We start from the raw sequence: 24,678 nt of genomic DNA on the forward strand, positions 1-24,678 counted from the left end.
CTTCAGATTTGTTACGACAATCTCTTTCTCTTTCTCTTCCTTCATTCTCGTTGCTAGGGACCAGTTTCTGCCCCCAACTCTGCCCTTCTCTCCCCTCCCCTCCCCTTGATAAATCTCCCGTGTGGGCCCTGTTGTAGAGTGTGACTCCTTCCTGCTTTTTTTTTTTTTAATAAAACACTCATCATCTCTTGAAACCATAGGTAGATTTGGGTTTTAGCTTCCCTGACATCCTCCACAGTTCCTTGCCCCAGGAAAATGATCCTTTCCTGCAACCTTGGGATCTGTGGTCTTTTGAACTGATAGTTTTCAGGATAGGGGCCAAAAAGAAGAGTTCCCAAAGGAAGGCCCCACTTGAGTACATTCTGAGGTCTGAACTCTGGGTACACCAATGGCCATCCTGTATGCCTGGCCCCCACTCTTCCAGCTGCCTGAGCTGATGGTTGGAGCCAATGTCGGGTGGAAACCTCTCTGGTAAGGTGCCTCACTTTCAAGTCCAGAACTAGACCCCAACTTCATCACTTTCCTGAGGGTTGGACCCTTCCTTCAGGATGCTTATTCCATATGGTGCATTGAAGGGTCAAAAAAAGGGGGGGGGGAGTAAGAGGGAGCAGAAAAGAGGTAACAGGGTCATTTATTTTCTTGTCCTGCATGATCCATACAGAGGCCCTTGAAATGGACTCTGCATATGATTTGGTCATGAATCAGATGTGCTTTGTTTGGACATGATTTTAACCCTCAATACCTTGCCCCCACATCTATACCAGGGAAAGGAGCAGATGAAATCCACGTCTTTAAACTGTCAAGAAGTCAGAGTCATCTGTTAGGCTTGTTTGGTCCACCCACAGGACCCTTTTGAACACACTCTGATTAGGGGTTCTCAAGTAGAGACTGTTAGTTTTGCTTAGCCCAACCCACGTCCAAAGCAAACCCTTTGAGCCTAACCCCTGGTGAGTCTAAGGATGTTTTAAATGCAGACCTCCAGGAGTTGATCCTCCTGCTTAGTTGGGAACTATGGGTAGGAGGGTCAAGAGGAGACAGCAGTTAGGCATCTGGAGGTGACTCAGGCATGAACCTCATAAAAGGGAGCAAAACATTGGCAAGTGTACATGCCAGGCCTGTGACATGTAGGCAGTGTCCATAAGGTTTAGATTGCTTATTAGATGTGCACATAAAAAGGTGGGGGCATAGCTCAGGGGTAGAGCATTTGACTGCAGATCAAGAGGTCCCTGGTTCAAATCCAGGTGCCCCCTTCCTAGTGTCTCTTTTAGATGCAAGAAAGCAAAACTGAAGTAGCCATTAACGGGGAGTCAATTAAAGGCGATTGCCACTCATTGGTCCTTATCCCACGATGGTGCCCTAGATGCACATGCAGGTCACTGTCACTCAAGCGGTGGCAAAGACTGTGACCTCAAAGCTCCTTCATTGCAGGCAATCCATCCCACAGGAGGCTTGTGGGATAGAGGAAGCGGCTCCTCTCTCTTGCCAGTTTTCCTTATCAGTTCTGTGAAGCCCTGACTGAATCCCAAGATGCTTTTCACACTCTTCACTCCCAGTGGCCTCTGCCTAGGCTCCTGCTGCTTCTGTGGTTTGGACTTTGGTTCATGGACTTGTCTCTTATTTGAATTCTGAATAATGAGAACAATATCATACTTGTCTCTGTGTACTTGACATGGATGACCGAGACCAACACCTAATAAGTCCCATGAGTGTTTTTTCAGTGAATGGACGATGGAGTGAAATGAGTGGGGGAAGATCTCCACACTTGTGTGTTGGGCTGCATATGTGGTTTACAGAAGCCCCTAAACCAGCAGCTCCTGCTCTGACTACCATGTGTGGACTCAGAGGAAATCCACTGTTGGACACTTTCCCTCACTACACCTCAAGGGGGTAGTTAAGGAGAGAATGAAGGGAGGCCTGGCTGTAGTGCAGAGCTTGCCAGTGCCTAGAACATGCAGAGATCTTGGAGTGTAAGTGCGTTGCTAGTTTTGGTATGGTGCCATGGATAAAAAGGTGCTAATGAGCGGTTATACCTACGTGGGGGGCATAGCTAAGGAGTAGAACACTTGGCTACAGATCAAGAGGTCCCTGATTCAAATCCATGTGCCCCTCCCCTTTCCCTCAATGTATGCAATGCTGGTTTTCCTACACTGACATATCCTCTAAGACAGAGAGAGGAGTGGAAGGTTGGGCTTTTATTAGAAGGTCACTGTCTATTTCTTCTAGCCTGAGTTCTGTCCATAAGGCCAGGGGCCAGTTCTTCTTTGGCTCAGTCCTGGAGGGGATAGGGTCCTGCATCTGATTAAGGAGACAACAGTGGCAGATGTGTGAATGGGGGTTTGTTACCACAGCTGTCCACAGAAAATAGGACTGTGGGTATTTGTGAGTCTGCTTGTGTGTCTATAAAGAGAGATTTTTAAGGAGCGGCCATTTTCTTTTTTCTTCTTTTTTCTATTTTTTTAAATCTTATGTGTGTAGGTGTTTTGCCTATATGTATATCTGTGCACCACATGCATGGAGTGCCCTCAGAGAACAGAAGAGGACATTGGATCCCCTGGGACTGAAATTCCAGGCCATTGTCAGCTGCCGTGTGGGAGCTGGGAACTGAACCTGGGTCCTCTGAAAGAGCAGCCAGCACTCTTAACTGCTGAGCAATTTCTTCAGTCCTGTCTCAAACTTAACTCTGATGTGTGCAGGATGGACACCAGGAAGAGATGACCTATAACTGCAGGCCAAATTTCTCCACCACAGAGACACCAGTCTTTCCTCCTGAGTTTAGAAGTGGTGCAGGAGGAGGCCCACTCACACTGTGAAGAGTTATTGTTTTTACTGATTGAACGTGGCTCAGAACCAAAATGTGCCTTCACAGCTAACATGGATGTGTTTGGCTAAACTTCTGTGCACATGGCCCCACCAAGGGGTTACGTAAAATTAACCAGCACAAAAGGTATTGTCTTAATCTTGACCAATGTCATGCTCTTGAGTAAACCTATAAGTGTTGAATGAATTACACAGAGAGATGAGAATAATCCTGGAGAAGATAGCAGTCTATCAATACCAGGGGGCAGAGGCTGAGGCCAGTATTAACTGGGAAGTTCCAGTGGCTTCTTTTAGTTTGTTTTGAAGCATGGTTTTTCTGTGTAGCCCTGGAAGTCCTGGAACTCACTTTGTAGACCAGGCTAGACTCAAAGTCAGAGCTCTGCCTCCCTAGTGCTGGGATTAAAGGTGTGCACTACCACTGCCCGGCTCCAGTGGCTCTTTGATTTGACCAATTGAAGTCCTGGCCTGTGGCTTCTCTCCGAGTCCAGTCATTTCATGAACCTGGGTTCTCATGCTTCTCTGCTGTGCCATGAACTCCTCACATTCCTGCTAACAATTGTCCCTGTGTTTCTGTTAGCCCAAGACACTTGAATTAGTGAAACAATGGAAAAGGAGAGGAAAAGCTGAGACTGAGGTCACCAGGCTTCCACACCAGGCACATCTTTGGATTCCATGGTTTCCTTCCTTAAAATCGGTCAATGGCTAAGACAGAATATAAATTCAGGAGTGGAGGTATGGACTGATGAGAGCACTGGGCAACTTAAGTATTAACCACATTAATAGCTCTGTATAGTCTCATAACCAAGTGTATCAGTTAGTTTCCATTGCTATGAGAAAATACCATGACCAAAAACAACGTATGGGAAAGAGTTTATTCTGGCTTGTGGAGATAGAGGGCAAGTCCATCCTGGTAGAGGGACAGGACAGCACGTGGCATGCATGGCAGCCGGAGCAGGAAGCTGAGAGTCCTATCATCAACCACAAGCACAAAGCAGACAGAAGGAACTAGAAATGGCATGAGGCTTTTCCTCATTACTACATTACCTAATGCTACATTACCTAAACCTCCCCAAACAGCGCCACCAAATGGGGACTGAGTGTTCAATACTTGACTGTGGGGGGATATTTCTCATCCAAAACACTACATCAAGCACCCACTTTTTGTCTGGAAGGGACCGGAGAATGAACATACAGGAAGAAGACCCAAGGTCAGATCACAGAGTGAAACTGAACAGAGTATGCCTCGTGGCTTGAGGCAGACTTCAAATACCAGCCTATACCAGCTGATTGGTTCCCACAGAGCTGAACTGTGAGCATGGGGGTAAATGTGTGCTGTGGATGCAGCTGAACTTAAACTTGGGATGACTATTGTGGAGGTGCTGGCTGCCTCAGCTGTGATCCCCATACCTAGCACCAAACCGGGTGCTTCAGAGACTGACGAAGTGGAGGAGGAGACTTTAGTTGATCCAAGGAATTTGGCATATGCATACAGAGTATAAATGAGACTGTCAGACATAGGAGGGGCCACTAAGGATTGGGAAAGAAAACTCATGGTTGCAAATAGCATGTTGTCTCACTCACTGTCCTACCGCTGTGAAGAGACACCACAACCAAGACAATCCTCACAAAAGCAAGAATTTAATTGGGGGCTTGCTTACAGCTTCAGAGGGTTGGTTAGTTAATTATTATCATGGCAGGGAGCACGGCAGCTCATATGTAGGCATATGAGAGCTACATCCTGATCTCCCAGAGAGACAGGGAGAGAGAGAGAGAGAGAGAGAGAGAGAGAGAGAGAGAGAGAGAGAGAGAAAGGAGAGGTGTTGGGGGGGGGCTGGGCCTGGTGTAGTAGGTTTTTGAACCTCAAAGCCCACCTCCAGTAACATACCTCTTTCCAAACAGCTCATCAACTGTGGACTAACCAGGCAAGATATGAGCCTATGGGGGCCCATCTCATTCAAACCACCACGCATGTCTCATCAGTTGGAATTGGTTGATAATTCCTATAGTGTACAAATGAAAAGAATTATAGTACATTAGAAAGTGAGGCAAGGTTATGAAGAAGAGTCAGCAATAGAGACAGACAACAAACCCCTGAGAACATTACTGTGGAGCCAGAGTGGGGTGGACAGAGAACAGTAGAAACAGTGGGTTAAAGACAAGACTCCAGTAATGAAGGAGAGAACAAGGCTTTAGTTCTGAATGGCAGTTCTCCAAACTGAAGCTCCACAAGGGCCACAGGGTGCTGGCCCAGAATGATTTTTATTACAAATGCAACAGGCCCCGAGACCTTAGCACAACAGACTCCATGATGGAAGTACATTCAGGTCATAAAACTCAGCATGTAGACAGTACCACTAACTAAAACCAAAACAAAGACCTAATCCATCAAGGTCTATAGTTCTAGAAAAGTCTCTAAATGTACTAACCTTGTCTGTAGTTCTGCTTCTGGCTAACTGTTCTTGTGAACTGAAGAATGACAACCCAGGAAATGATTTTTGTGCTTAAAAGCTCACCCTGAGAAAGGCTTGTGGCTACACTGGGATCCTGAACACCCAGTGTAGTCACGGTCAGCTAATAAAACTTTCTATTGCCTTAAACCAGTATCTAAGTGGTCTTCTCTGTGGATACTCCAAAATACAAGTCCTGGGATGGGTCTATGAGAAGGACAGTGTAAACTCAAGGTCAAGCTCAAGATAGAGACCCATCTGAAGGAGTTAGTTCATTGTGATTATTTCATTAAAAGTGAGGAAACGTTACAATCATGTGGGTCCTTGTGTGTGGCAAAGCACAGGAAAGTGATGTGATTCCCAACAGTGAAAACAGGTGGAGGGTATGACTCAGAGACAGGCATCTGAAGCCATCTGTGAATGGTAAATAAGAGAGAGGAAGGGAAAAGGAGGGGGTCAGGGACCCTCTGCCCTGGACTGTTTGGTGCAGAGGCTCTTTCTTCACCATAAATGTGGACTCTGCTTATGTCACGAATCATGTGTTTTCGTTGGGCATGATTTTAACCCCTGCCATTTCCCCCACATCTATACAATGGGAGGTATCAGATTAAAGCACTAGTCACAATCTGTCAGTGAGCCAGAGCCATTCCCTGAGCTTGTCTGAGATAGAGGTCATCCTCTGTTCCCCTTCCCAGAGAGTCTGGGTTAGTAGTTCTTAGGTAGGAGCAAAGGAATGTGCTTTTCTTTAGTCCTGCCCAGGTTAATTTATCTCCAGATGTCAGTTCATCAGCCAGACCTCTACATCTGGATCTTTTAGGTAAGTCTGAAAGATCTCTAGCACAGACCTCCAGGACTTAACACCCATGTCCCAACTGGGAACTAGGGAAGGATGGTGATTGCCAGGAGGAAGTGGTAGTGAGGTGTACAGAGGCAGCCGAGGGCTGGGCATCCTAGGAGGAAGTAGATTATGGCAGAGCACTGGCAAGTATGCATGCCAGATGGTGACTGTCAGGGAGTGGCCACACAGGTTTAGAATGCTTATTAGACATATATAAGCAGGTGGGGGTATAGCTCAGGGGTAGAGCATTTGACTGCAGATCAAGAGGTCCCCGGTTCAAATCCGGGTGCCCCCTATCTTTTCTCCCCATGAACACTGAATTGGTTGCATGCCCTTCAGGAGAGTCCCAGTCTCTTGAAAATTTATGTCATTCTTGTAGGGCTAAGGCTACTTTTCATTGGCTCAGTTCGGATGGAGGCAGAATCCTGCCTCTGGTTAAGGAAGACAGCAGTGGCAGATGTTTGAATTGGGTTGCCCAGACAAAACAGAAGTGACACATTGTGTATGTGTGAATTTGTGTTTTTATGTGTTCACACAGAGATAGTCTAAGAAATGCCTGCAAGCATGCAGTAGGAAGTCTGATTTCTGCAGGGCAGAATACAGGATAGATACTTGGAAGAGGTGACATGTTAAAGGTCTTGAGGTCAAATTCTTTCTTCTTTAGGGACACCACTCTTTCCTCCCAGGCCTCTAACTGCTACAGGAGGCCCACCTACCTTATAGAAGCTAATGGGCTTTACTCAAAATATGCTGCCTGAAGTTTGGGTGCCAACCAAAAATGCCTTCACAGCATCAGCTTCATTGGTGTTTGACCAAACATCTGGGCATCACAACCGCACCAGCTGACAGCATGAATTATTCAGCACAAGAGACAATGCCTTGAGCTTATCAGTCATGTCTTGAAATAAGGCTGTGAGTGCTGAGGAAGTCAGAGAGGACGGATTTGGAAACATCCTGGAGCTGGCTGACTCAGGCAATGACATGGACGGGGCCAGACACCAAGGCCAGTGTTCACTGTGTCATTCCAGCACAAGAAGGGCAAGAAGGCCGACTAAAGACCTGGTCCCATATTTCCTTAGGTCCTGTCTACTTTCCTGCCTCATCTTGAGGGCTTCATCATCCTGCCAATGATGGCCTTCCATGTTTCTATTGACCAGAGACAGGCTCTATTTAAACAAAGTACTGCAACAAGAAAGATTCTCAGGGAAGTGCATAAAGTGAGGCTGGTCATCTGGCCTCATTGGGCCCAAAGAATGAAGATCCATGTGTTAGTTACTGTTCTACTGATGTTAAGAGACACCATGACCAAACAATATATAAAAGGAAGCATTTAATTACAGGCTTGCTTACAGTTTCAGAGAGGTTGAGTCTACGACCATCATGATAGGGGACATAGTGGCAGGCATGACACTGGAGCAGTAGTTTAGAAACTCACATCTTATCTGTAAGTTGAAGGCAGAGAGAGAAAGGGGGCTGGGCCTGGTGGGGCTGTTGAAACCAAAGCCTACCACAGTGATATAACTCCCCAAAAAGGGCACTCCAATAAAACACCTCCTAATCCTTTCCAAACAGTTCTGCTAACTGGGGGCAAAGCATTCAAACGTGAGCCCCTGAGGGCCATTTTCACGCAAACCACACAATACAGTAAGCTCCAGGGGATGGAATGGGGGATCTCAGATCTTCCAGAACAAGGTGAGTGACACTAGCCCTCAGTTCCCCAGACCACTGTGTAGTTTCCAGAAAGCACTGCCAGTGCCTGCTGTCTCAACACAGGACATGCTGAGATGTTACAGTGCATGGCCTGGTCCTCATGCAGGCTAAATAAAACACAGGGCCCTTTTCTGGTTGTACTGTTAGACTTCCTGGCTTCTAGTTACTGCAGATGAAAAACAGCCAAAACAGAGAGCAAAGGCTAGTCCTCGACTGTCTGATTTCTGTGTTAGTGGCATCTACAGCTTCCCTGTTTTTCTTGCTGAAAATAGGTGAGTGGTTAAGAAAGAATGGAATTTCAGGGATAGCAATGTGACTCTGTTAGAGCATTGGGACAACTCAGATCTTAATCACATCAGTAGCTCTCTATAATCTATCTCCCTGTCCTCCAACCATGGGGTAAGTCTTCCTGCTGAATGTCCTCAAAGCCTTCTTCGGTCATTTACCTGGAAATTCTGTCTCAAGAGAATGAAATATCTTACTTGTCCCTGTGTTCACATGGACAGGGACTGACACCTACCAAGCTCCATGTTTGTTGAGTGAATGAATGACCAAGTGAAATAGGAGCACCGTCCTGAGGCTTTGTAGTGTGAAAAAGGCTTTTCCAGCACTCAGTGTCAGGTTAGTTGAAAACGCAGGATGAGCTGCTCTTGTCCTGACCAGTGTGTGACTTAGAGGATGCTTACAGTGAAGTATACTTTCCAGGTGCAAGGCTGGTGTCTTTGCCACACCCTTCAGGATGGGGGTGCAGAGAGGGACAGGTTGAGGTTGGAGAAAAGGGAAGGCAAGCTGTAGTACAGAATAATTGCTAGTTTCTAGAACACAGCGAAGCCACAGTGGATTATAAACATACAGGCAGGCTGGGTGCCATGCCATGGTTGAAGAGGTACTAATGAGAGGTTACATACAAGTGGGGGTATAGCTCAGGGGTAGAGCATTTGACTGCAGATCAAGAGGTCCCTGGTTCAAATCCAGGTGCCCCCTACCTTTTGTCACCAAAGTATATCCTGTATTGTTTTCCTTTTAGATCAGGGCACCTGGAAGAGAATTATGAAGCACATCAAACTCCAATCCACAGTATAAGACAGACTTGATATCACTCAGGGACTTAGATGCACTTGTTAGAGGTTTTAAGACATATATCCTTGCTTCATCTAGCCCTCAGGTTCTGCTCTGTTCCAGGAATTTCTGGGGTTGTTGAAAAGCTCCCAGAGAGATGCTGGAGATCTGCAGATGAAGCTGGTCATGTCTTCTCCTACCTTCCGGGCTGCTGCATCGTTTCCCTGGCAGTGGAGTGGTTCTCAGGTTTCTGATCCCACTATGCCAGGCTGCAGGTCAGAGGCCCTGGACCTTAGTTCTCTATCCCAAATCTGGAGCTCCTTCCCTGAGCCACTGAAGACTTACTGGCCACATGCATTTATGCCTTACCCTACCCAGACCTGGGACTAGAGGAAGAACAGGATTCTAGGATGCTCTCTAGGATTGAAGCCCAGGGAGAGAGGGTGATGGAAGTCACCTAGGGCTTCTTAGAGGACTGACCTGAACTTTCAGGCCTCTTTCTCTCAGCCCTACATGCTAACAGGCTAAGACTCATAGGCAAGAAAAGAAAAGCAGAGTCACATCAATGAGTAGGAACAATAAGACCTGGATTAGAGTCTTGATCTGTCCTTAAAAGCTCACCTCCATTGTGTATACGTATCTTATTTTCTTAATCCATTCTTCAGTTGAGGGGCACCTAGGTTGTTTCCAGGTTCTGGCTATTATGAATAATGCTGCTATGAACATAGTTGAGCATGTGTCCTTGTGGTATGATTGAGCATTTCTTGGGTGTATGCCTAAGAGTGGTATAGCTGGGTCTTGAGGTAGATTGATTCCCAATTTTCTGAGAAACTGCCATACTGATTTCCAAAGTGGCTATACCAGTTTGTACTCCCACCAACAGTGGAGGAGTGTTCCCCTTGCTCCACATCCTCTCCAACATAAGCTGTCTTTGGTGCTTTTGATCTTAGCCATTCTGACAGGTGTAAGATGGTATCTCAGAGTCATTTTGATTTGCATTTTCCTGATGACTAAAGATGCTGAGCAATTCCTTAAATGTCTTTTGGCCATTTGAAATTCTTCCTTTGAGAATTCTGTTTAGCTCTATAGCCCATTTTTTAATTGGATTGTTTGCTATTTTGATGTCTAGTTTCTTGAGTTCTTTATATATTTTGGAGATCAGCCCTCTGTCAGATGTGGAGGTTGGTGAAAATCTTTTCCCAGTCTGTAGGCTGTCATTTTGTCTTATTTGGAGTATTACTTAGCAGAGAAAAACAACAACATCATGAGGTTTGCAGGCAAATGGATGGAACTAGAAAATATCATCCTGAGTGAGGTAACCAAGACTCAGAAGGACAAACTTGGTATGTACCCACTCATAAGTGGATACTAGATATTAAGCAAAGGGTAATCAGGAAACAACCCACACTTCCAGAGAAGCTAACTAACAGGGAAGACACAAAGAGGAACACATGGGCCACCCTGGGAAGGGGAAATATATGAGATTTCCATGAGTAAACTGGGGATGAGAGGTGGGCAATGGAGGGTAGGAGGTGGGGGATGAGAACATAAGGGAATGGGATGGTTGAGCTGGAACAGGGATGGAGGAGGAATGCAATGAAAGAGATACCATGATAGAGAGAGACATCATGGGCATAGAGAGAAACCCAGTGCTAGGGAAGTTGCCAGGAATCCTCAAGGATGACCCCAGCCTGGGCTACTAGCAATAGTGGAGAGGGCATCTGAACTGAACTGGCTTGCCCCAGAGATCAGACCCATGAATACCCTAACTGTCATCACAGAACTTTTCTCCAATGACTGATGGAAGCAGGTGCAGAGAGTCACAGCCTATCACTAGACAGAGCTCTAGGAGTCCAGTCAAAGAGGGAGAAGAAGGATTCTATGAGCAAGTGCATCAGGATCATGATGGGGAAACATGCAGGGATGACCAAACCAAACTAGAGAGAACCCATGAAAGTTGGATCAATGGCTGTGGAGCCTGCATGGGACTGGACTAGGCCCTTTGCATGGCGAGACAGTTGTGTAGCTTGATCTGCTTGGGAGGCTCCCTGGTGGTAGGATCAGAATCCATCTCTGGTGCATGAGTGGGCTTTTTGGAGCCCACTACCTATGATGGGACACATCATGCAGCCTTGAGGCAAGGGGAAGGGCTTGGACTTGCCTCTACTGAATGTGCCTCCACATGGGAGGCTTTGTCTTCTTGTGGGAGGTTGTGGGGGATGGATTGGGAGGGGAGGTTGGTGGGACAGGAGTATGGAAGAGGGGGATCTTTGATGTGTAAAATAAATGAAAAAATTTTCTTAATTAAAGAAAAAAAGCTCACCTCATTGCCTAGTGACAAGCTAAGGACTCTGCTAATGCCTGGCACCCTCTATATGCAGTGCTCCACAGCCACAGACATCATGGGAATGTTTCCTTGAAGACTTGAAGATGAATGTGAGGCCTGGCTCTCCTGCTTGGCATCCATCACAGTTTCAAATGAGGGAGATGCTCATGACAGAGGGTGTGCCTGCATGGGAATAAAGATTTACAGGCTCCATCTCATAGCTCCTGAACCTGAGTGGGGCAAGGACTCTCTCTCTCTCTTTTTTTTAAACAAGATCTTCCCATGATCCCAGGGGGGAACTGCGAACCTCCAAGTTTGTTTGATGCCCGATAGTATTGGCTTGAGAAAAGGTCATGATTATGAGACGTGTCTAAACATATTCACCCTATTAATAACAGGGTTGGGAATGAATCCCAACCTGGGCTCTTTCTACTAACCCAGCCTGGAGCCATAATATGACCTGTTAGCCATACCTGCTGCTCAGGCCCTAATGAGCTGGGTCTTCTGATGAATGGTCTCAAAGACTCCAAGTTTAGTTGATAACAGTCTCATTATACCCTGAAGGAAACAGATAGATAGATCTCAAAGGAGACAGACAAACAGACACAGACACACACAGAATTTGTATCATGAACCTCTTGACCTCTTAAATGCTCTTCCATCAGTCAAGCAATTTCTCTTACCAGTAGTATTTAGCCACTCTGGGCTTCTCCTGTAACCCTCAGGAGTTCTGCCCATCGGTGGTTAGGTCCCATATTGTGGCCCACCCTCTGCATGCAAACTGTTCCTCTTCTGCTCACCAGCTGCCTTCTGACCCCTCGGTTGAACACAGGAGGACTCCTATGTCGTGTCCAGTGCATCCTCTTCCTGTGTCCAATGGGGGGACACTAGCTTTGGAGTCATTTCTTGCTGGTATGGCATGACCTCTGCTGTTGCCACCCTGGACTCTTTCCAGCCCATTATCACCCTTTAGACTAATGCCTGGAATTTTGCTCCGTTATTCATGTTCTATCTTTTTCTTTTCTTTATCCCAAGGCCAAATTCTTGGCACTGGTCTTCCTAGGCTGAGCTTGTGGGGAGCCTGATGCCAAACCTAGGGACCGATCTTATGGTCTTAGGAGGCCTCATATCAGCAGGTCAGCACATTTGGAAGAACAGGGACTGGGTTGTCTTAGGATCCAAATGCAGAACCAAAGGGGTTTCTTAACTAAGAAGATGGCTCCCCCACTGCTGCTGAGTCCCTGCCTAAGCCCCTCAAGCCACAGGTTTACTATGCATCTTTCCCCCAAAGGCATCATAACTGGAGGTCACACAGCATCTCTGTTGCAAAATCCAAGGTCAAGTTCAAACTTATATAACAGAAGGTCTCCTAGGATGTGGTTACTCATTATGATAGACAAATCTTGGCACTGAAGGGTGAGACCAGAGATGCTAGATATTCTGTAAGAGGTTCTGCTTGTTGGATAGTCACATAAGAACATCAAAGTCTGACTCAAGCCATCACCGGACAGGGACAAGCACTGTGCAAGGCCAGTCTGCATCTGTACATCACTGGGTTGGCCTTGCCTTCCTTTTGCCTCTTAGCATTAGAATATTAAGTGTTGGGGAACCATGGCTGATTCAGATGGTTAAAATGTTACAATATTAGGGGGCACCTGGATTTGAACCAGGGACCTCTTGATCTGCAGTCAAATGCTCTACCCCTGAGCTATACCCCCATCCTGATATAACTTGTGATTCACACTAATAACTAGGCAGCCCTCCTTCATTCTAAGACTATTAAGTATTGTGGTTCCCCTTTCATCTCAGGCTCTTTGGTCTCTAGTGAACTGCTTTATTATGGCTGCAAGTTCCCCCTTCTCTGACTTTGAGGGGATTCCCCCAAAGCCTCCATTATCACATCTAATGCTTCTCTCCCTTAGTGCCATCTAAAGAGGATTTCAAGAGCACAGTGTATGGCCCCTGAGATAGGGCTGAGGGACTCTTCTGGCAAAACTCTGGCTCCATAGCAGGACAAAACACGCCGAAGGAGCTGTGCCTGCTCACAGCAGACAGAATGGCACTACGTCTAACCTGAGTTTGGGTCAGGTTTCCATGCTGCCCTCCTGTTCTTCCTTTGGGGAAGGGAATGTTCTCCGTATGCCATAGTATGGTGGAAGTACACAACTTGTATTTGATTTTATAGCTGAGAGTTTGTCTTGGATCTTAGAGGAGACTTTGGATGTGTGAACAGTGTTGGGTCTGTTAAGATTATGAGGACTCTTGAAGTTGGACTGAATGCCCTTTGTATTATTACATGACATGAGCCTGGGAGAAGCAGGGGCAGAAAGTCAGGGTTCTGTGGATACATCACAGGTTTCAACACTTGACCCTCAGATGGCAGAACATTTCTGGGAGGTTGTGGGACTTTTGATACACAAGCTAGCTGGCAGTCATACGCCACTGGGTGGTGGCTTGAAGGTTATGGTCTTTCCCTGTCTCCAAGTCCGCTCTTTCCACTTCCTGGTCTTCCCTGATGCTCCTGCTGCCATGACCTCCACATGCCTCCCTTGGTTTGCTGGGCTGAAACCTGGGCCCAGACACGTCTCCCCTTCCTTCAGTTGCCCCATGAGGCAGTTGGTCACAGTGATGAGAAAAGTAATGAACACAGATCATTGTAATTACCCCTACCATTCACTGGTTGAAAAAAGGCCACAATATTTATCATGGTGTCTACTAAGATGGAGGAGTTGAAATTCAGGCATTTTTTTTTCAAAGAAGAAAAAAAATAGATACAAATAGGGGACACCTGGATTTGAACCAGGGACCACTTGGTCTACAGTCAAATGCTCTACTCCTGGGCCACACAACCCTACTACTGTAAAGCATAATTAATACATTTTACTTCTAAAACCACACTCATTTCCTTTGTAACCTGTATTGTCATTTCAGGATAGATGCTCTTCAAAGCTTCCAGGCCTGAGTCAAAAGTAGCTGATCAACCTGTCCCAAAACAGGAAGCAGGCTCCCCTCTTCAGAAGCCTTTGCCATGAATTAGAATTTAGAGTTCTCAGCCCTAAATGGTATATCTATCTCAACTCCCTCTCCCCATAAGGCTCAGGGAGCATTATGGAAGAGAGGGTGGAAAGAATGTGAGAGTTGGAGGGTGGGGAGGGGTGCTGTGAAATGCTGTCCTCTGGGCAAGACATAGTCATTGACTCATAGTCATGAACTCATAGGAGCTGTGGGTACCTGCACAAGACCTACATAAGGTCAAGCCAGCAGAATCCAGCATGGATCGAGAAGGGGCTTGTGAGGACCCACCCCTATCTGAGGAGCTATTGGCAGTTGATGGAAACTGTAGAAGGGAGGGAGAGTTACTTTTCTTTGGTGGTGTAGCCACAGGTAGGTTGCCTGTTCTCTAGTAGGTGGCCTCACACCCATTTGCATCCAGGGAGCACTAATCGGATTCTATGAGTGACCATAAAACAAAGAAGAGGGCATGAAGTTGGGAGAGGGACATGTGGTCTGAAGGGAGTTGAAAGGGAGTAGATATGATCAAAATACATTGTAGGCATGGATACAATTTTTAAAGCATAAATAAAATGGTTTTGTGTAAAAAAAGAAGGCATACACTTTGCACTGAAACTACAGGAAAGGTGGCCGAAAGGCAAGACCCTGCTGCTCAGTTTTCAACATATAACACTGAAGACTCATTGGGAAGATTTCCCTATAACAGAGAAAGCCAATGTGGTATCCTGCTGGTAAAGGACTGCCTAAGGAAGTGCTTTCCTGATTCAGCTAACTAGACTCAGAAGATTCTAGTCCTAGAGGGGCCCAGCTGCTGCTACTCAAGCTAGCAGCAAAACTTGACATCATCCATGGCTCTAGTTTTTCAGGCATGCAGAAGGCAAGGGTTGTGCAGTCATGGAAGCTTGCACTCATAAGGAAAGGAAAGCCTTTGTAAGGAAAGCCTTTGGGACTAGGCAATATTGATCACGGTCCAATCTCTGAAGGGATCCTTTGAGATGCTGATACATGAAGCTGTGAAGATGAAGCCTAAGCTGCAATAGAGATACTAGGGTATCAGATTGCCAGGAACATTGGATGTCTGTCGAGGAAGCCTACAGGCACAGAGCATTGCTAGCCCAAGAGAGGCCATGCATGCTATAAACAATAACAACAACAAGGCTATGGTTGGGAAGAGGAATCTGTTGGAATCTATTGCAGCTCTGGCATTGCTACCATGTGCCCTAGATTCTAGATATGGGGCTGTGGCATTTACCATTGGTCCTGTGGGGTTTGGGGCTTGCTGTCCTCCTCGTGTTTGAAATGACAGTGTTTACTTTGTGATATTGTATATTTGATGTATGCTAGTTTATTTTTTTTTCATTTTACAGAGACTCACAGCTGTGCAATTGCATCTGGACTTGGACTCTCAAATGGTATTCGAACCATTTAGACTTTGGGGAGTCTTGAACTTGGAAAAGGCACTTTGTGTTATACAATGACCCCAAATCTCTGGGGCAAGGGTTGAATGTTATGGTTGGAATCTTGATTGTCCTCCATGGGCTCATGATTTGAATACTTGGTTCCCAGCTCATGGCACTGTTTTCAGAACCTTTAAGAGATGAGGTCGAGCTGGCAGAAGCAGGTCACTAGGGTGGGGCCTCTGAAGTTCACACCTGTTCTGCCTCTTGCCTTGCTGTCTGCTTCCTGCTCCACCCTGCTGTGAGGGGCCTGTCATGTGCTCCTGTCTCCAGGAACTCTGCCATACCTTCCCCACCATGAAGAACTGAACCCTCTAAATCCATGAGACCAAACAAGTGTCCCCTCCCTAGTTTAGTCAGGTAAAATGGTCGCAGCGACACAAAGGAACCCATGTTGGATAGAAATGACACTGAATTGCAACAGGCAATACTTTAAAATTTGCTTGCCAGGGCAATAGACACCATCTCACTAGACCATGGACAAGCCCCGAACATGCACAACTACACACTAGGGGTAAGGTATGGAAGCAGCTATAACCGCAAGGCTACCAGGCAAAGTAACAGTCTGCGGTGGTTAGAAAGAAAATGGCCCCCAAAGGGAGTGGCACTATTAGGAGGTGTGGCCTTTTTGGAGGAAGTGTGTCATTGTGGGGGCAGGCTTTGAGGTCTCTTTTCTTTTCTTTTCTTTTTTTAAAATGAATTAATTTGTTTATTTTTAATTAAGAAATTTTCCATTCATCCCACATATCAGTCACAGACTCCCCTGTCCTCCCACCCCCAGACCCCCCAACTCAGCCCTATTCCCACCTCCTCCAAGGCAAGGTCTCCCCTGGGGAGTCAGCAGAGCCTGGCACATTCAGTTGAGGCAGGTCTAAGCCCTCTTCCCTGCGCCAAGGCTGTGCAAAGTGTCTCACCATAGGCACTAGGCTCCAAAAAGCTGGCTCATGTACTAGGGACAGGTCCCAGTGAGGTCTCTTTTCTCAAGCTTCACTTAATGTGACAATCAGTGGACTTCCTGTTGTCTGCAAGATGAAGCACCCTCATCTCCAGGATCATGTCTGCCTGCATGCTGCCATGCTCACCTTCATGGTCATAATGGACTGAACCTCTGAAACTGTAAGTGAGCCCCCATCAATGAAAAGTTTTCTTTATAAAAGTTGCCATAGTCATGGTGTTTCTTCACAGCAGTAGTAAACCTAACTAAGGCACAGTCCCAGGCTGTGTATTGCTCAGGGGATAAGATGTACTGGCAGAAGAAGGAATTCATTTAATTGGTTCACTACCATACTAGTCAGAGATGTCACACAGTATCTTCATCTGTCAGAGACCTATCAGCCCCCAAGGAGAATAAAGTCAAGAGCAACATCCAAGGTAGCCGATGTAGTCTCTCAGATCCACTCTAGGTTGTGGGGGTGGGGTGGTGAAACACAAAATGCAGAACACAGGATTTTCTTATGGGATGTTCTGAGGTTCCTCAAAACACTGTACTTTGACAGGTTTCACGAGGTACCAGATCTCTAGTCATCCCACATAATGTAGCATCTCCTCTTAGGACAGAGTTGTCAGGTAAATGGCTGAAGGAGGCTTTGAGGGAATCTAATGGGGATATCTATAGAACATGGCTGGATATTATGATTGCATTTTTAAAAAAATTTAGAATCTTCAGTCATCAAAGAATACAGTCTTTGACATCATTCAAATGTGAGAACTGAAGGGAGTCACTACTGTTGATTAGATGAGCAAGACATAATCAACAATCTATCCCCTGGCTTCCCCATCTCCAAATCTAAGGAGTCTTTCTACATTATGATAGGAAGTCCCTCATATCGTAGCTACATTTGAATTGGCCATCTGTGGATCCAGGTCTGTCTCACTCCACTGAACAACAGATTTTTAAATTGTTCCAGATGTGACATTTTAAACATGAATTGAGTATAGTCATAAAACTGATTAGACTTATTTAAATTTATACTCTTCTAACTTCATACAATTTGTAAAAATCCTCCTCTACACATGCTCCCTATAATTCACTGATATCAATTAGCTGGCTGGAATGGTTCTGGAATGTCTGCAGATCACAGAAGTTGGAGAAGAATGCAGCTGGAACACTGAGCTCTGGCTCTGGCTGTGGTCTCCAAGTGTGAGGCCATTTCCCACTGCAAAGCGAGTCTGCGGTCCATCTGGTTGGCTTTCAGACAGAAGAAGATGGTTTGGCTGACAGGGAGATCATATAGAGCTATTGACTTGGTTAAGACCTGAGTTGTCCCAATGCTCTCATAAATCCACACAGCCATCCCTGAAGCTCCACATTCTTAATCATTGCCTTTTTTTCAGCAAGGAAAGTGAAGCTATCAATGTCCTCGATACAGACATCTGTGGAAACACAGAGGTAGTCATTGACAGAACCATGAGTTCATGGCATACCATGGAAGACTGATGGTCTAGATTCATGAAGTGGGCAGGACTCAAGGGAAGCAGGGTGTCAACAAGCCACTAGTTGCTCAATGAATACCGCCTCAGCCTTTGGTCCTTGTTATTACTCGAGCTCTGCCCCTCTTTGGGGATGATTCCAAAAGCACCCACCTCTGTATGACTTATTCACCACTCAGGGATCACATGGTGGGAAGAACTTAAGACAATTACTTCTTGCATTGGGTAGTTTATGTGGCCCTGTTGGAGAGGCCACTGTACATAAATGTTTGGCCCAACACAGCTGTGTTGTCTGTCAAAGCATGTTTTGTTTGTGACCAATATTTTAATCAGTAGACTTTGACCTGAAGTCTCTGGGGAAGGTTGAGATGAGCCTGCTGGCTGGAGCTGACCCCATCTTCCATGTCACCTCTACCTAGTCTCTACCCCATGGAGTTGCTTTGAAAACATGAGACTTGTCCTCCCTACAGCTGTGTGAGCCACTTGTTAAAATCCCGGGCGGTGGTGGCACACACCTTTAATCCCAACACTTGGGGGGCAGAGGCAGGTGGATCTCTGTGAGTTTGAGGCCAGCCTGGTTTACAGAGAGAGTTCCAGGACAGCCAGGGCTACACAGAGAAACCCTGTCTAGAACACCCCCCACCAAAAAAAATTTCCTCTCTATACAAACACATGCATAACTACATTTCTACTCTACCAGTTCTGTTTGCTCTGGACAGCCATGACTAACACCCACGCAGCACATTTACCACCATTGTCTTTCTAACCAGATGCAGGATCCTGTTTCCACTCAGACTGACCAGTGGAAAAAAACGGTCCATGGCCCAGTGGGCATAACTCAGACTCAAGATGTTTTGTACATTGAGAGGAAGAGGAGAGGCACCTAAACGTGAACCTATTGGTCTGTGGCCCAACGCTTCAGCCCTGAGCCACCCTCACTTAGTGCAGCCTCCCATTAGGACCTGTCCATCCACGACAGCACACCAGACTGCAGTGACTGCTGCTCCACTGGTTGCTTGGCGGCCCTGAGGACTGGAGAGCTATCCGTCCTGCAGTCTCTTCTTCCCCCCAACCTTACTCAGCTGCCAAAGCCCTTCTGTTGTTGGGGTGTGGTGAGGGCACACTCTGAGTGTGGACCTAGACACTTCCGCCTAGTTATTTCTGCTCTTACCCTGTGAGGAAACGTCCCAAAACACAACAAATCCACAGAAGAGTTTTTATTAAGACAGGAGAGAAAGAGACAGACGTGACCAGGCCTGTGGGAAACACACGTGGTCAAGAGGGAAAGGAGAGCCGGTGCAAAATGGTGCCGGCTTATAAAGGGTGGGCCATGCGTACGTGCAGGAACTCATGTGGCTACTCCATGCATACACGTAGATCACATGGCTGCACATGCGCAACCACGCAAAGCCACAGGGTCCTAGTCACTTGAGATGTTTTGACCAGGAAATGGCTATTTTGAACCGGAAATAACTAGGCTGAAGTGTCTAGGTCCACTTATTAAGCTCCCTAATTAAGGGGCGCTCCTTAATTCACACCAGCGTTTGTTCACTCAACACTCACAGAGCTTCACAGGTCCCTGCCATCTAGGTCACAGAAGTAGAGACAATAACACATTTTTTTTTTCCAGAGCTGAGGACCGAATCCAGGGCCTTGCACTTGCTAGGCAAGCGTTCTACCACTGAGTTAAATCCCCAACCCCAATAAAACATTTTGTTCTTCAGAGTTTTATCACAAAATAGGGAACCAAGTCATGGACCCAATTATTTCCACAGATGTGGGAGGCTGGGCATAACCCACTGAGAGCTGAGAGTCCTGACTTCCTCTGATGATGAACAGTGATATAGAAGTGTAAGCCAAACAAACCCTTTCCTCTCAAGTTACTTTTGTCATGGTGTTTCATCACAACAGTAACCCTAACCAAGACAGAGGTTGGTACCAGGTTAGTGGGGTATTGCTGTGACAGACCTGACCATGTGGATTTGGGAAAGGTTGCAGGACTTTGGAACTTTGTGCAAGAGAAGCCATTGAGCGTCCAAAGCTTTGTGAACTGTTCTGTGGGAGCTTAGAAGAAAAAAGTGTCAACAGAAATACAATGGAGGCCTGGCTTGTGAGGTCCTAGAGCAGTGGTTCTCAACCTTCCTAATGCTGTGACCCTTTAATATAGTTCCTCATGTTGTGGTGACCTCCAACCATAAAATTATTTTCGTTGCTACTTTATAATTATAACTTTGCTACTGTTTGAATAATAATGTAAATATTTATTTGATATGCAAGACATTTGATAAGCAACCGTTGTGAAATGATCATTTGACACCCCCACCCTCTGCCCCAAAGGAGTCATGGCCCATGGGTTGAGAAGCACTGTTCTAGAGGGACTTTTAAAAGTTACCTAAAGACTGTCGAGGCTGGTTGCTATTTTGAGTTGAGAATCAGTGGTTCTTGTCAGCTGGACTAAAGAATCAGCTGTGATTAACAAGAGACCAGAACCACTGAAGTGAAACCTGTGTTTGTCTGGGACAGTTGATGCTGGTCAGCTGGGGCTGAGAAACTAGTGGTGAGTACGAAGAGTGCAGCATCAATGAGGTGAAGTCTTCTGGGAAGTGTTTCCTCAGAGTCAGCACACAGAAGCTGTGTTCCAGAGGTGGCCAAAGTTGTACCTCATTCTCGTAGTTTGGTAGCGTAAGAGTTACCCAGGTGGTGTTGGTGTTGAAGGCAGGAAAGGGTCATGGAGAGCAGCTGAGGCTTGGCACTGTGAGAGGCCAGGAGAGGTCATTGGTGAAGGTGCAGCTTCAGTTGCATGAGAGAGGCCAGCCTTTGGGAGATGCCAGTACCATGGGATGACCACCAAGAACAGCAGCAGCAGTGGAGTGGAGCCAGCCGGAGCCTAGAAGTCAAGCTGTGTGTGCTGCAGAGGGTAGAGCCCCAGAAAGCTTATGCTTCTTGGAAGAGTCCAGGAGGTCTTGAATGAATCTCAGATACTGGACACTGAGTTGTTATATTGCTGTAGTTTTGTTCAGATTGCAACTGTGCCCTGATTCTCCCCTTTTAAAGTATTAGTTTATTTTTTATTTCACAGGAGTCCACAGCTGGGAGACTCTAAACTTTTAAAAAAGATTTTGGAGTTCTACAGACATTTTGGATTTTAAAAGAGAATGGATATTCTTTTTCTTTTTCTTTTTTCTTTTTGTTTTTTGAGACAGGGTTTCTCTATGTAACTTTTGCGCCTTTCCTGGGACTCACTTGGTAGCCCAGGCTGGCCTTGAACTCACAGAAATCCGCCTGCCTCTTCCTCCCAAGTGCTGGGATTAAAGGCTTGCACCACCACTGCCTGGCTGAGAATAGATTTTTTTTTTCTTTTTTAAATTATTATTATTATATTTGTGTTTTAATTTTACACATCAGCCATGGGTTCCCCTGTCCTCCCCCCTCCCGCCCCTGCCCCCACCTTCCCCTCAGCCCCTCCCTTCCATTCCCATGTCCTCCAGGGCCAAGACTCCCCTGGGGATTCACTTAAACCTGGTGGATTCAGTACAGGCAGCTCCAGTCCCCTCCTTCCAGGCTGAGCAAAGTGTCCCTGTGTAAGCCCAAGGTTCCAAACAGACAGCTCATGCACTAAGGACAGGTCCGGGTCCCACAGCCTGGGTGCCTCCCAAACAGTTCAAGCTATTCAATTGTCTCACTTATCCAGAGGGCCTGATCCAGCTGGGGGTTCCACAGCCTTTGGTTCATAATTCATGTGCTTCCATTAGTTTGGCTAATTGTCCCTGTGCTTTTTCCAATCTTGGTCTCAATTCACACTCTTACAGTCCCTCCTCTTTCTCGACAGTTGGACACCTGGAGCTCCACCTGGGGCCTGGCTGAGGATCTCTGTATCCACTTCCATCAGTCACTGGATGAGAGTTCCAGCACGACCGTTAGGGTGTTTGGCCATCTGATCACCAGACTAGGTCAGATCAGGCCCTCCCTCGACCATTGCCAGCAGTCTACAGAGGATGTGTCATTGTGGATTTCTGGGGACCTCTCCAGCACTCTGCCTATTCCTGTTCTCATGTGGTCTTCATTCATCATGGTCTGTTATTCCTTGTTCTCCATATTCTTAAAGAAACAGATTTTAAAGTGTCTGAATTTGTAAGGCTTTGGGACTTTTTAAATTTGTAAAATGTTTTGTATTGTGACGTTTTTATTAATGTGTGATCTTGGGAATGAACAAGAAAAGAAAGGTGATGGCTTGATAGTGATGTGTTTGTGTCAAAGTGATAAGAGGTCAGTGGTGTTGTCTAGTCTAACGCCAATTTGACACAGCTAGAGTCCTCAAAGAGGAGGGAGCCTCAACTGAGAAAATGCCTCCATAAGATTGGGCTACAGGCAAGCCTGTAGGACATTTTCTTAATTAGTGATTGATGTGGGAGGGCCTGGCCCATTGTGGGTGGAGTCACCCCAGGCTGGTGGTCCAGGGTTCTCTAAGAGAGCAGGCTGAGCAAGCCTTTCAGCAACACCCCTCCATGGCCTTTCAGAGGCTTCTGCCTCCAGGTTCCTGCCCTAGGTTCAGGTTCCTGCTCCAGCTTCATTCAACGATGGACTATGACATGGACGTGTAAGCCAAACAAACTCTCCCCAACTTGTTTGATCATCGTGTTTCTTCATAGCAATAGTAACCCTGAGACAATTACCATTAGCAAAAGGATTGTGTCATGTCAAACTAGTGATGTCACCAGAGAACACTGAAACAAGTTCTAGGCAAGAGTGGTGATCAGGAGGCAAGTGGATCTCTAAGTGTGAAGGCAACCTAGTCCACATAAAGAGCTCTAGGCCAGCCAGGCCATATAGTGAGACCTGTTTGAAAAAACAGAGGGGAGCACTGGAGAGATAAGGCTCTTGTTCTCAGCACCCACATGGCCACTACCAGCTGATCTGATGTATTCGGGTCTCTGGCGGCACTGCTCACATGTGGTGCATGGACATATATGTAGACAAAACACTCACATACATAAAATAAAAAGAATGAATCTTTAAAAATAAATTCTTTTAAAGAAGTGCTGATCAGAGGGACTAGTAAGCAGAACAATGAATCAAAAGAGACCATTTTTCTGAGGCTGCCATGGCTGGGGATGGGAGCTCCCCCTCATCCACATTTGGTGGGTTGCTGGTGCAGTGCCAATTGCCAGCCCACATGGGTCAAAAAGACTATTTTAGGGCTGAGGATATAGCTTAGGGGTATATGGTAGTGTGTTTGCCTATCATGTGGACACTCCAGGTTCAATCCTCAGCCCTATGTGGGGAGATAGTTAGAGAATTTTAAGTTTGGCAAGTACCAGGTGAAGGTTCCCAGATATGAACCAGTAGACTTAACCCTTTTCCTGACTGGGGTTCCTCCTCAGCATATTTCACCTATCCTGTCAGTCATCTTGGTGTGGCTGTGACAGGTACCCAAAATAAAATATGTAAAATGAGGGTATATTTACTCTGGTTCACATTTTAGAGGTTTCAGTCCATGTCTGTGGTGAGTGGAGAGACAGACAGGAAGAGGCAGGACACAGGGAATATCTTTCCAGGACATGTTCCAGTGGTCTACTTCCTCTATGAAGCCCATCTCCTAATCCCCATCCTCACCAATAATACATAATAGTGTGACTCCACCGGTGGATTAACCAGTGATGACGTGAGATCCCTCATAATGGAGTCACTTCCCCAAAGCTCCACCTCTGAACCTTGCTGTGTTGGGATTTTCAGTTTTTTCAGATGTTTTATTTCCTTTTTATGTGTCTACATGTGTGCTTGTATGAGTTCATGTATACCACTTGTGGGCAGTGCCCATGGAGGCCAGAATAGGGCACTGGATTCCCTGGAACTGGAGAGTTAGAGACCTTTGTTTACCACCACATGGGTGTTTGCTGTGAGCCACAGAAGTATGAAGTAGGAATTCAGCTGACAATGGCAAAGCTAATACCTGGAATAGCAGGGCTCTTCTAGAGGATAAAGCCAAAACTCAAGGAGTCTTGGTGATTTTGGCTCTTGAATATATTAGCTGTTTCCTGCAACACATTTCTTGTGTGCTATTGCAACTTTCCCATTTGATTCTTTGCCTGAGAACTTCTAACAGTGTGAGTGATCACTCATTGGGCACAATTTCCTCTATATAATTGGAGTGTTTGGATAACATCCCCCAACTGTGCTGACAACCATCACACAGTTAATTTCAGGCCTTTCTGTAATTATCTTCATTAGCAAACATCCGGCCAGGACCATCTCCAGACAAAAGTACTTTATCTGAGATACTTCCCAGGCTTCCTAGGACAGAGTACAGTTACATAAGCATTCAGACTATCTGTTAGTTCCTGAGATAAGGCAAAAATTTTACACTGAGACAACCACCCAGGCCAGGTGGATGTGCAAATTAAGCTTAACCCTCCTTTTCCCAAGTGTTATCTCTAATTCTAAAGAACTCCCTTTAACAATTAACTCAGAACAAAAGGGTTACTACATACCAGGTACATCGCACTGTGACACAGGTTGCCTAACTACCAAGTACACTTTCCCTGCCCTACCATAAAATGGTGCAGCTGAGATAAGCTTGGACAG

At 46.1% G+C, this 24,678-nt stretch overlaps 1 long non-coding RNA gene and 4 other non-coding genes across 7 annotated transcripts in view; 3 read left to right on the plus strand and 2 right to left on the minus strand.

The window, feature by feature from the left end:
- The window catches only part of LOC118580894, a 143,520-nt gene that overhangs the window by 48,931 nt on the left and 69,911 nt on the right, over positions 1 to 24,678 (minus strand). The gene's annotated exons all lie outside the window — the stretch shown is intronic.
- On the plus strand, positions 1,179 to 1,250 carry Trnac-gca. Its single transcript has one exon. It is a non-coding gene; the product is annotated as a tRNA-Cys (tRNA).
- On the plus strand, positions 6,326 to 6,397 carry Trnac-gca. Its single transcript has one exon. It is a non-coding gene; the product is annotated as a tRNA-Cys (tRNA).
- Positions 8,725 to 8,796, plus strand: Trnac-gca. Its single transcript has one exon. It is a non-coding gene; the product is annotated as a tRNA-Cys (tRNA).
- Positions 12,844 to 12,915, minus strand: Trnac-gca. Its single transcript has one exon. It is a non-coding gene; the product is annotated as a tRNA-Cys (tRNA).

The sequence above is a fragment of the Onychomys torridus genome, chromosome 3, assembly GCF_903995425.1.
Source record: "Onychomys torridus chromosome 3, mOncTor1.1, whole genome shotgun sequence".
NCBI lineage: Eukaryota > Metazoa > Chordata > Mammalia > Rodentia > Cricetidae > Onychomys > Onychomys torridus.